Source organism: Ovis aries, chromosome 21 (genome assembly GCF_016772045.2).
Source record: "Ovis aries strain OAR_USU_Benz2616 breed Rambouillet chromosome 21, ARS-UI_Ramb_v3.0, whole genome shotgun sequence".
Classification (NCBI taxonomy): domain Eukaryota; kingdom Metazoa; phylum Chordata; class Mammalia; order Artiodactyla; family Bovidae; genus Ovis; species Ovis aries.
In genome coordinates, this window is record NC_056074.1 from 35050893 (window position 1) to 35061032 (window position 10140).

Here is a 10140-nt window from a genome sequence, read left to right on the forward strand (position 1 = left end):
CATTTACACTGCCCGTGCCAGGCCAATCCTGTCATTTCCTCGATCAAAACTGAGAAATGCAGAAAGGCGTCACCCCAGGAACCAGGTCTCTCTAGATAAACTAAAACCATGCTCATCAAAGGCGAGATAACAGTTGCCTCTAGAAACCTGGGGAGTCAGAGAACACACCAGTGAGCATGAGCCCATACAGGTGACTTCCCCAATATCCAGACCCCAGCCAATTCACTTGCTTCTTTCCTCTTTTAGTATCAGGGGGTTTTCTCAGCAGCAGGGGATGAGAGTTCATCACAACCAAAGAAGGCACAAGACATGAGTTGCCATGAGGAAGGTGTGATGAGTGGAGGACTGGGAGTTGGGGAAGAAGGAATAGAAAACAGCAAAGTCTACTGTAGCTGAAGGAACTATATTCAATATTCAGTGATAAACCATGAAAATGAATAAGAAAAAATATATTTTATATGTATAACTGATTCACATTGCTGTGCAGAAGAACTTAATGGAACACTGAAGATTAGCCACACTTCCAATATAACTTTAGAAAAGAATAAGTGTGTCCAAAGTTCCTCACTTCCTGTTTCTTTCCTTCTGACTTCTGCTGCTTGTTTTCTCTGCAAAGAATGCTGGTTCTCCTCCTGCCTCTCACAATCCATACTTTATTTAAAGCTTTTTTTACTTTTAGTAAAGCTGATTAACAATATTCTGAGAGTTTCAGTTGGACAGTAAAGAGACTCAGCTGTATCAGTATGTCAGGTGTCCTGGTCCCCAAGGACACCCTCCCCATCCAGGCTGTCAATATATGCAGAGTTCCCTGTGCTGCAAAGTAACTGGTTGTTAGTTATCCATCTTAAATAGAGCAGTGCCCACAACACGATGTTGAAGACTTAACTCAGGAATCTGAGGTCCTTTAGCCCAAACTCCCTCTTTGGCCATTTCAGGCTTGGTTGAGTAATGTCTCTGGTTCCCATCCCACCAGTCAGTCCGTAGCCCTCATCACCTCATAAGTCCCCGGGCCCCAGTGTAGAGCACCTTGAGATGCCATCTGCATGGAATACCATGCAGTTTTGCCTAGAACCAAGCAACCCTCCATATGGCTCAATGACTTTGTGGTTTTAGAATTCCTGAAATTCCTCTTCTCAAAGCCTACTGAGCCCATCCACCTTCTCTGAACTCTCGAAGGGACCTGACATGAAGCCTCACCCTTGCCAGGTGAGCAGCATTACGCCATTCGTGCAACCTCCCCACAGAGGTCAGGTACCTCAACTCTCAAAGGAGGCACCTGGCACGCAAGGGAAGATGCAGCTGAGAACTAGGGTGACCATGTAATTTATCATCAAACAGGAAACTTTGAGAGGGAATGGAGACTGTTAACTTATGCTGGGACATCCACTGACTGTCCCCAGTCATTCTCCTTGTCACATGGCCTATTTCAGGGACTGCTGTGCTGATTTCATGCTCATGCACCTAAGGGTTCAGATTGAATTGAAGCTCTTTGAGGACTGAGGACCTTAGTGTTCCCCTCTCCCTGCGCCCACCATGCCATGGTGTGGTATCTCCACATTTATTTCAGGAAGATCAGTGTCCACACGGCCTTTGCTTTCAAGTTACTTTCAAGTGAGATGACTGGTTTCCAGCTACACTGGGCCCAGCTCTCAGTGCAGCATTTCAATGGTGTGACATGGCCTCCAGAGGTGCCCTCCTTCCAGCAGCCCAAGGGTTCCTGCAACCTCCAGTTTGAGAACCAGCCCCTCAGTATTGTCCCTCACCTCGAGAATGTAGGCTTGAGCTGGCACTGGGTGTCAGTGCATTGATGGTGAGAGATAATAGAGGCAGGGGTATTGACCACAGACATGAAACATAGTGCTGTTAGAAGAGAGGGAGAGAGGTTGGCCCTGGAGATCCTTGTGTGTGGAGACTGGGAGTACTTGGGCATGACCCTTCACCTTGGAAAGCCAATGTGTGGCGCCAATGAGCTCATCTTATTGACTAGTCTTCTTGGGCCTATGATAAGTGATGTCCCAGTGTCCACACAGGCCTGCAGCCTGAGAACAAGCAATATATCTTTTCATGGAGATGCTGAGAGACAATGGAAGAAAGCTGGCATCAAGGTCACTTGAATCTCCTCAGCGTTACCCTTTCCGACTGTCTCATAAACAGCCCTTCGTCTCTTGCCCACTTTTCCTTTACTCTGACACAGCACCTTTCCTGACATCCTCAGAATGCAGTACTTGAATACCAGGATCTTTGGTACCTTAACACAAGCTGGTCTTCCTTCCAGAAGACTCCACTCCCTTTAACCAAAGTTTCTTCTCATCTTAGATTCACCTTAATTGTATTGTTTTGGGTTCTCCCCTAGTGTTTATCAGCCTCCTATCATGGTATCTCGTGACCCTTCCTCATGTCTGCTGCTACTGCCGCTGCTAACTCACTTCAGTCATGTTCAGCTTTGTGGGACCTCATAGGCAGCCACAAGCTCCACAGTCCTAGGACTTCCAGGCAAAGTACTGGAATGGGTGGCCTTGCCTTATCCTCCTCCCTATCTAGCATATAGAAGTCACAATTCACTGTGGGTGAGTCACTTCATGTACATCTGCTTCTTAGGTGAGGGCAGGTTTATTCTCCTTGCCTCCCTAAATTACCTGGCACACAGTGGACGTGCAGCCTCTGTTTAATGAGAGAATGAAACTGAGAAAATAAGAAACATCCAGGGAGCTGTATCTGATGGGAACAAATAACAGGTCTCAAACAGAGTGAAGATGGAGATTCTCAGGGCCAGCAGATTCTCACAGTAGGAGGAGAGCTCCTCCTAAAGCATGTCTTCAGCACTGCGCCTACAACCAGCTCAGACCCTGAGACCCTGGCCAGAAATACATGACTAGCCACAGAAACTCCAAGGACAGGTCAGCTTTCTCTGAGGTACCACAGAAACCTATCAGTTATGCCTCTTCCAGGTCACTCCAGGATCCACACCTGATTCTCTATTATAGTCCTGTCCCACTGTGCCCAAGAGCATGGGGTGTCATTTTATTAGTTGCTTTCACATCTTCAGACTGCAGCCATCATCTCTCCTGCTGGCTAGTTGCTCCTAGTAAGACCAGTTTTCCCCATTTTCTCAGGACTGTCCCAGTTTTAAAATGACATTTATTTGTACTGAGAACTTCCTATGTCCTAGGTAGCCCTGGACAGTCGGTCATCTTATCATACCTCTGTTCAGGCTGGAAATTCTGCCTGTTCCTCTTTACCACACTGTAAGTCCTCTAGCCATGCTCCCCACCTCAGGGCAGTGGGTTCAGGGCTCCATCTGCACAGACCTCTGGTCCCTTAGAACGCTGGCCAGAGCTTTGCTCAGAAGGCCTAGGGATTATGAACCCATAGGTTGTTTGTGTAACTATGTGCCTGTGTTATTTTGTATGTGTGTTTGTATGTGTCTCATGTGTGCTTGTGTGTCTCTGACTAGCTATGCCGCATGTTTATATATGTCTTTGTGTAGGTTTATATGTGTGTGCTTGTGTCTTTCCATCTGTTTATGTGTCTCTCTGTCGTTAATATGGTATATATCTGTGTGACTGTGTGTCTGAGAATGCATTTGTGTTCGTCTGCCTGTCCATGTACAGTAGTGGGAACTTCACTTCAGCTGACCCTCAGAGAGACCTTACGGTTCATGTGTACCTCCAGGCACCTGCTTGGATCACTGGCACCCAGTTGAGCTCTCCCTTGTAGTAGCGGTGAGTCCACTCCACCAAACATCACCACACTACTCCCACATGTCTCTGTAGAGAGAACAAGAGTGGGATCCTTGGAATAACAAAACAACAGCAATGTCTGAGACCTGTGCTGGTCCACCCATCAAGGCCCTAATAAGGTCCCCATGTACAGATGCAGAGTGAGTCTAAGAGATTGAGATCCAGACTGGCAGGCCTTACTGGCTAGTTAGTGGAACAGAGAGGCCAGAAGCATGGCTGGGCTCCAGGCACTATGTCTTCTGATCCCTGGACCTCCACCAGACCTCAGTGCTCAGTCACCCTCAGAGGACACAGTGCTGAAATGGCACATCCCTTCCACCTTATCATTTTTCAGGAAAATCAAGGCCTGGGACTTCTAAGGGTGTGGGTTCAGATCACCCAGTGTTGGCTCAATGGCCTAAGACCTCTACTGTCAAAGAGCAACACATTCAGAAGGGACTCCACCTCTGTTCTCCCTGTCTTGAAATGCCTAATATTTCTTGAATAAGGATCCCACTTTGTGTCACACTTCATTTCTCTGGCTCTTACAAACTGGGTAGCTGGTCATGGACTCCCAGTGAAATGCTAATGAGGAAGGAAAGATATCCACCATCCTTCTTCTTCCTTCCTTATCAAATTCATAATGCGTCTAATACCTTTTCCTTCTTGTTTTCTGCACCTTCCATTAGCCTTCCTCCTCACTCACCCCCTAGACCATGTTACTGGTCTTGAGCCCAGGAGTAGAGTTGGGTTCCAATAAAATTTTATTTATAAAAGCCAGGGGTAGGGTGGCTTGGCCCTGGGGCCATAGTTATCCTAGATTAGATTACCTCTGAGGTACTTCTTTCAAGTATTCTATATTTCGCACCTGAAACCATCTTACATCTAATTAGGACAAAGATATTGTCCACCTCAGACTTACTTGCTCAAGTAGAAGGCAAAACTGGCTCAGAAATGGCACCTTGATTCTTCAGCTTCAAATATGGGGATGGCTCCAAGGCAGGATGTGTTGGGGTAGCTCAAGCCCAAGATGCCATCAAAAGTTGTATTTCTCAAACCCAGATTCTGCAAAGCTTAGACCAAAGTCTGGTCCGTACCCCAAGGTCCCCAATCTGTGGAGAGAAGAGTGTTGACACTTGCAGATACTGGAAGTGGGGCTAGCACTGCCTGGGTGCATTGCCATTAGATCCTCAGAAGAATTCAGGCTGGGCTCTGTCTTTGGTGGCCCATAGATAGTTAGATCAAGCTGGGAGAGAATTTCAGTTCCATTTGACCTGTAATTTCAAGCATCTGCCACTCTGAAAACACCACCTAGGTGAGTCAAATTGGCCTCGTGGCTTGTTCATGTGGGGGCAGCAAGAGTCAGGCCAGGTCCCATAAAGGTGCCACCTGAGGACAAAAATACCGAGGCCAAGATAGCCTTATCTTTCATCACTGTGACCTAATGACAGAATGGACTGCATTCTCTGTAATTACTCAGGATTCTGCATCAGAAGACAAAAGCAAAAACACAATCTTATTTGCAGGGTTCTATAATTACTGTCTGGGAATTCACTTTTGGGGATCTGTGTATATTTCTGTGAGTGTATGAGAGAAAAAGAGAGAACTGCTCAAGTATTTTAGAGGAGGCAGGCCATAGGTTTATCAGACACTCAAGGGTCATATAGAGTGATAATGCATTTATCAGGCCCCTTGACTTCAGGCTCCCACTCTGGATACCTGAAGTCCTTGACCACCTCCAGGGTCCCCAGATCAGTTTACCCTGTCTCCCAACACCGCAACCAGTCCTGAAAAGCCAGCCTAACTCCACCTTTTACCACCTGTGTGCCCTCAGCAAGGCCCTTGCTCTGCACCTCAGTTTCCTCATGTCTCATGAGCTAATCACAGTGCTGTTAGGTTGTTGCAGGATTAAACCAGTTATCACCTGAAAGTGCCTGGAAAGTCTGTGAATATAAAGTGGGGTGCTTTCTGCCTTCCTCGCACAGAAAAATGAACCATGAACTGCTCATGGGCAGAGGGAGCTGCGTCCTCAAGCCACTCTCTGGGTTAGCTAATTTCTTTGCTCGAGTGCAACACAGGCACTGCCTCCCGAGACATGAACCTGTGGGTAAGATGGCCAATATCTATGGAGTTAGGCTAGGAAGGTCCTGCCAGATGGTTCTGCATCTATTTTTATAACAGTGGTCACTGCATAGCCAGTCCTACCTCAGCATTTTATACTGTTACCCGAACTGTGTCACGAACAACATCCTTCAATTTCCAACTCCATAGAAGATCCATGAAGTCTTATTGGTAGGCCGGTAGGTGGAAGACAGATGATGTCTGAACATAACGTGTTTAGCTGCAGACACAAGAGATGAGTGCCATCAGGTGCCAAGGGTGGAAACAGGGTGGCAGGGCAGGTGAAAGACGATCCGGATAGGGGTATGTATACTCACCACAGGTTGAGCTGTTGCACAAGAGAGAGGGACCCACAAGTCAGATGAGCCTGTGTCAAAGAGAACCTGGAATTCCTGAGGGGTGTTCCAATGGTGATGTTACCCAGGTAGAGCAACTACAAGAAGGATGGAGTGGGTTAGTGCAGAACTGGCTACCCTCTATTCCCAAACTGATGCCACCTCCATTCCCAAACTGATTCTTCCTCTGATGTCACATATCTCTGAGACACTTTCTAACCACCGTGCAGCTCACAGACTTTGGTCACAGACATATCTGCATTTGGTATATTTTTCCTGTGCTATATTGTATGCAGGATATTAACTCTATGACCAGGCGTTGAAGTGGTACCTTCTGAAACCCAGAGGCATACCACTGGGCCTCCAATACCACTGGAAACCCAGGAAGCCCTGGCGCCTTCATTTGGGAAGCTCTGTAGTCTCTTCAAACCCAGCATTAGCTCCTGCTTCTCCAGGAGGTCCTTCTTGATCAACCCCAGCCACTTCCTCTAAACTCAGACCACATCCAATCAACATCACACAGGTGACCCTTTCATTTGACATGTATTTACTCTTGCCTATCTCTCAGGCTGGCATGCACTTTTCTGAAGACATCTTGAACACAAAGTAAGCCTTTTCTAATCTAAAACAGGAACCACAGTGATTCTTATGGCCATACTCAGAATAGTTTTAGTCTTACGGCTGTTGTTCTGCATCTGTGGCAACTGATTTCCTCTACCTGGGGATTCACAATTGCTTTGCAGTTGGTTCCTACCGTTTGATCAGTGATGGTTCACTCTTCACCTATAACTGAGTGGCTCACTTAGTTCATAAGGAACAATCCTCCAACTAATGACACATGTTTGATACGGAAATGGATGTTTACCTGCCACCTGGTAATCTCCAGGCCCAATCACAAAGACCAACAGTTGAGAATGAGAGTGCCTTCTCCTCTGGGTGGGTCCCTGTTTCCAGTGTCTCTGCCTCCTGCAGGAACCCCAACCCCAACATCCCACCTGGCACCTCTAGATGAGCCCCGTGCTAGGCTAGAGTACCAGGGGCGCTGTGGAGCACCATCCTCCCAAAATACTCACATCCCAGATGTTCATCAGTGGGTGAGTAGTGAGATTTGAGCCACGAAAAGAAATCTGGGACAATCTGTAAGGATGCTTCTTCAGGAAATTGTTCAGCATGTTTTTCCACTGGCGGTATTGCTCATGGTCTTCACTCTCCTTAGAGGTATTCTTTCACCAAGCATTTGACAAAGAAATCAAAGCAGATAATCCAATTAGCTCTCAGTGTTAAGGTATAACTGTCATTGTAATAGTCCTGTGCATTTTCTAATTATTTTTATGAGGCACATTATTATCAGAATTTTATGCATATCTGCAATCTTTGGTAAGCCAAATGACCATGTGGCGTCTAAGTCACCCCTTGATAAAATGGTGGAATGTAACAATACAAACCCTCCAAATAGAATAACTTGGGGATAAGTGAAGTAATGGATATAAGGTACCTGATAAATAGGAAGCCTCAACCATGACAGTCTTTAGCATTGCTGTTGCCTTCACACATTCCTTCTCAGAACCTCAAGGAAGGAGGTAGAAGGGGGACTCTTATCCTCTTTTACAAGGAGCAACTTGAAATGCAAGAGGTTTCTGAGTTGACTGTGTTCACACTGCTTGTTTGATATAAAACAGTGTAAAATGGTTTATCTTTCTCCAAGTTGAAGGAGAAGAGAGAGTTGAAAGAAGAATCCAAGATATAGAGAACAAGTAAGGGAATTTAAGAGGCTTAAGAAGGAGGAAGAGTCAAATGAAAACTTAAAAGAAAACAACACAAAGAGAAATAGACTCCCAGTGACTTGCAAAGAGATGGAGAGATAAATGACAGTGATACAGAGATGCAGACATAGGCATATACACACTGAAATAGACCAGGATAAAAGAGGACATGTTGAATAAAATGTAGAAAAATGCTATTCCACAGGACCACATCGACATCTGCAAAAACTATGCACTGAACAGTTGCAAGGAGTTGCATTTTCAATAGGTCATGACATGACTGGTCCTCAAGATTTGTGCAACCCAAATCTGCACCAAGACCTTGAGATCCACAGTTCCTACAGAAACTTGTTTATCAATAAGTAAGAGTTGAACCTTAAGACTCTGAGGGAAATATTCCATTCCCTTCTACACCTGATGGCTGGAAGAATAATCAGATGAAAAGAAAAATCCAAGAAAGGAATATGATGTGACTTACAGTCCCCATACTTACTTGATTATGCACTCTGAGAAGGCCACCAGCGCAAGGAGCACAAGCCACTTCATGTTTCTTTCCTGGCTCCAAGTATTCAAGGAAGTTTAGGTTCTTAGCATGTAGTGGTGACCAGGGCCCCTAGTTATATATGCTCTGACCTACACTACTTCTCCCGTTTAGGCCACTAAAGATCTGAAAACAACAACAACAACAAAGGTCTCGATAAAATCTTTACCTTCATGAGTGTCCTTGGCGAGGGCCTTTGAAGCTTTTCAGAATACAGAGAATTGAACTGTAATCTCTTTTTTGAAGCTTGAATGGAAAATCAAACTGATCTGCATGCACATCTAAGAAGACGAAAAACCTTGCATATTTGGAGAAAAAACTGCTAAGAACATCATGAAAATGGATACTAGGGGCCATGCTCGACACTTCTGGTTTCATGCCATCTTCCTAGCCACTTGATGAGATAGGCATTGCTGTCTTCTTTGTAGAGGAGACTGCTAGGAGGATAAGCTGTCAAAAGGCAAACTGAAGACTTCAGGGGCAACCCAGGGACATACAACTGGCTTAGGTATTGAGTCTAATGGCAGACATCAGGGGCACTTATGATGCCAGTCTGCATCAATGATTTAGGACAGAGCAGTACTTCGATTGCATGGTTTCCGTTTTGGAAGAAATGTCATATGCTTCCACAATAATTTATATCTCCAACAACTGTACAAGGAAGAACTGTGTGCTAGGCTCTGAGTTACAGGCTTCAAAGTCAAAGTTGATCAAGGCAAAAGTAGTCTTTATCTAAGGAGAGCTAGAAGTCTAGTTCTCACAAACTGATGTCCCCAGGAGACAGGAGATATGATACTAGGACTAGGTGGCCATGTTGGAATCTGGGTAGCACAGGCCTTACCATTGGGAGCAGCCTTTCCTCCACTTCACCCATGCTGGAAAGCAGGCCAGTTGACTATGTTTTCAAGAGAATTACAATCTATTGACTTTAATGCTAGCAACTAATTCCCCCCCCCCCCAAAAAAAAAAAAGATTTTGAATGAAATCTCTACAGCAATGTGCTGGAATCAGCCTTCAGTCTGCAGGTTTTTGTGTCTGGCCTAGACTTGGGAGTGCAGTGGGGACAGAGAGGAGTTGAATACATGTTGGTTGATTTTAAAAGAGACTCAATGCATACTAAACATGCTGACACATTGGTAAAGACCCTGATATTAGGAAAGATTGAAGGTATGAGGAGAAGCATACGAAAGAGAATGAGATGGTTGGATGGCATCACCAAGTCGATGGACATAAGCTTGAGCAAGCTCCGGGAGCTGGTGATGGACAGGGAAGCCTGGATGGTATGGATTCCTGTCTATGGTATTGCAAAGAGATGGACACAAGGGAAGGACAGAACTGAAGTGAACAAATTGAGAACAAAGACTAATAAATCTAATTGCATCAACTTGTTGACAAGCTACCTATCACAACACATTACTTAAGTGGCCTTAAAATTCAGACTTATGACTCTACATTCAGAGTGGAATATCTTCTAAGGGAAAACAAGAATACTGCCCATCAAAAACAATACCAAAGAAACCAAAAGAAAAAAAGGGAAATAAATCTCGCACTATATTCAACAACTATGTTTCCTTGGTATGTCTAATTTTCTTGAAGAAATCTGTAGTCGTTCCCATTCAATTGTTTTCCTCTATGTATTTTCATTGATCACTGAGGAAGAC

At 45.1% G+C, this 10140-nt stretch overlaps 1 pseudogene; it reads right to left on the reverse strand.

Annotated features, from left to right (window-relative positions):
* Positions 1-5971: 5971 nt before the first annotated feature.
* LOC121817530 (pregnancy-associated glycoprotein 4-like) lies at positions 5972-9419 on the reverse strand (annotated as a pseudogene).
* Between the last annotated feature and the right edge of the window lie 721 nt (positions 9420-10140).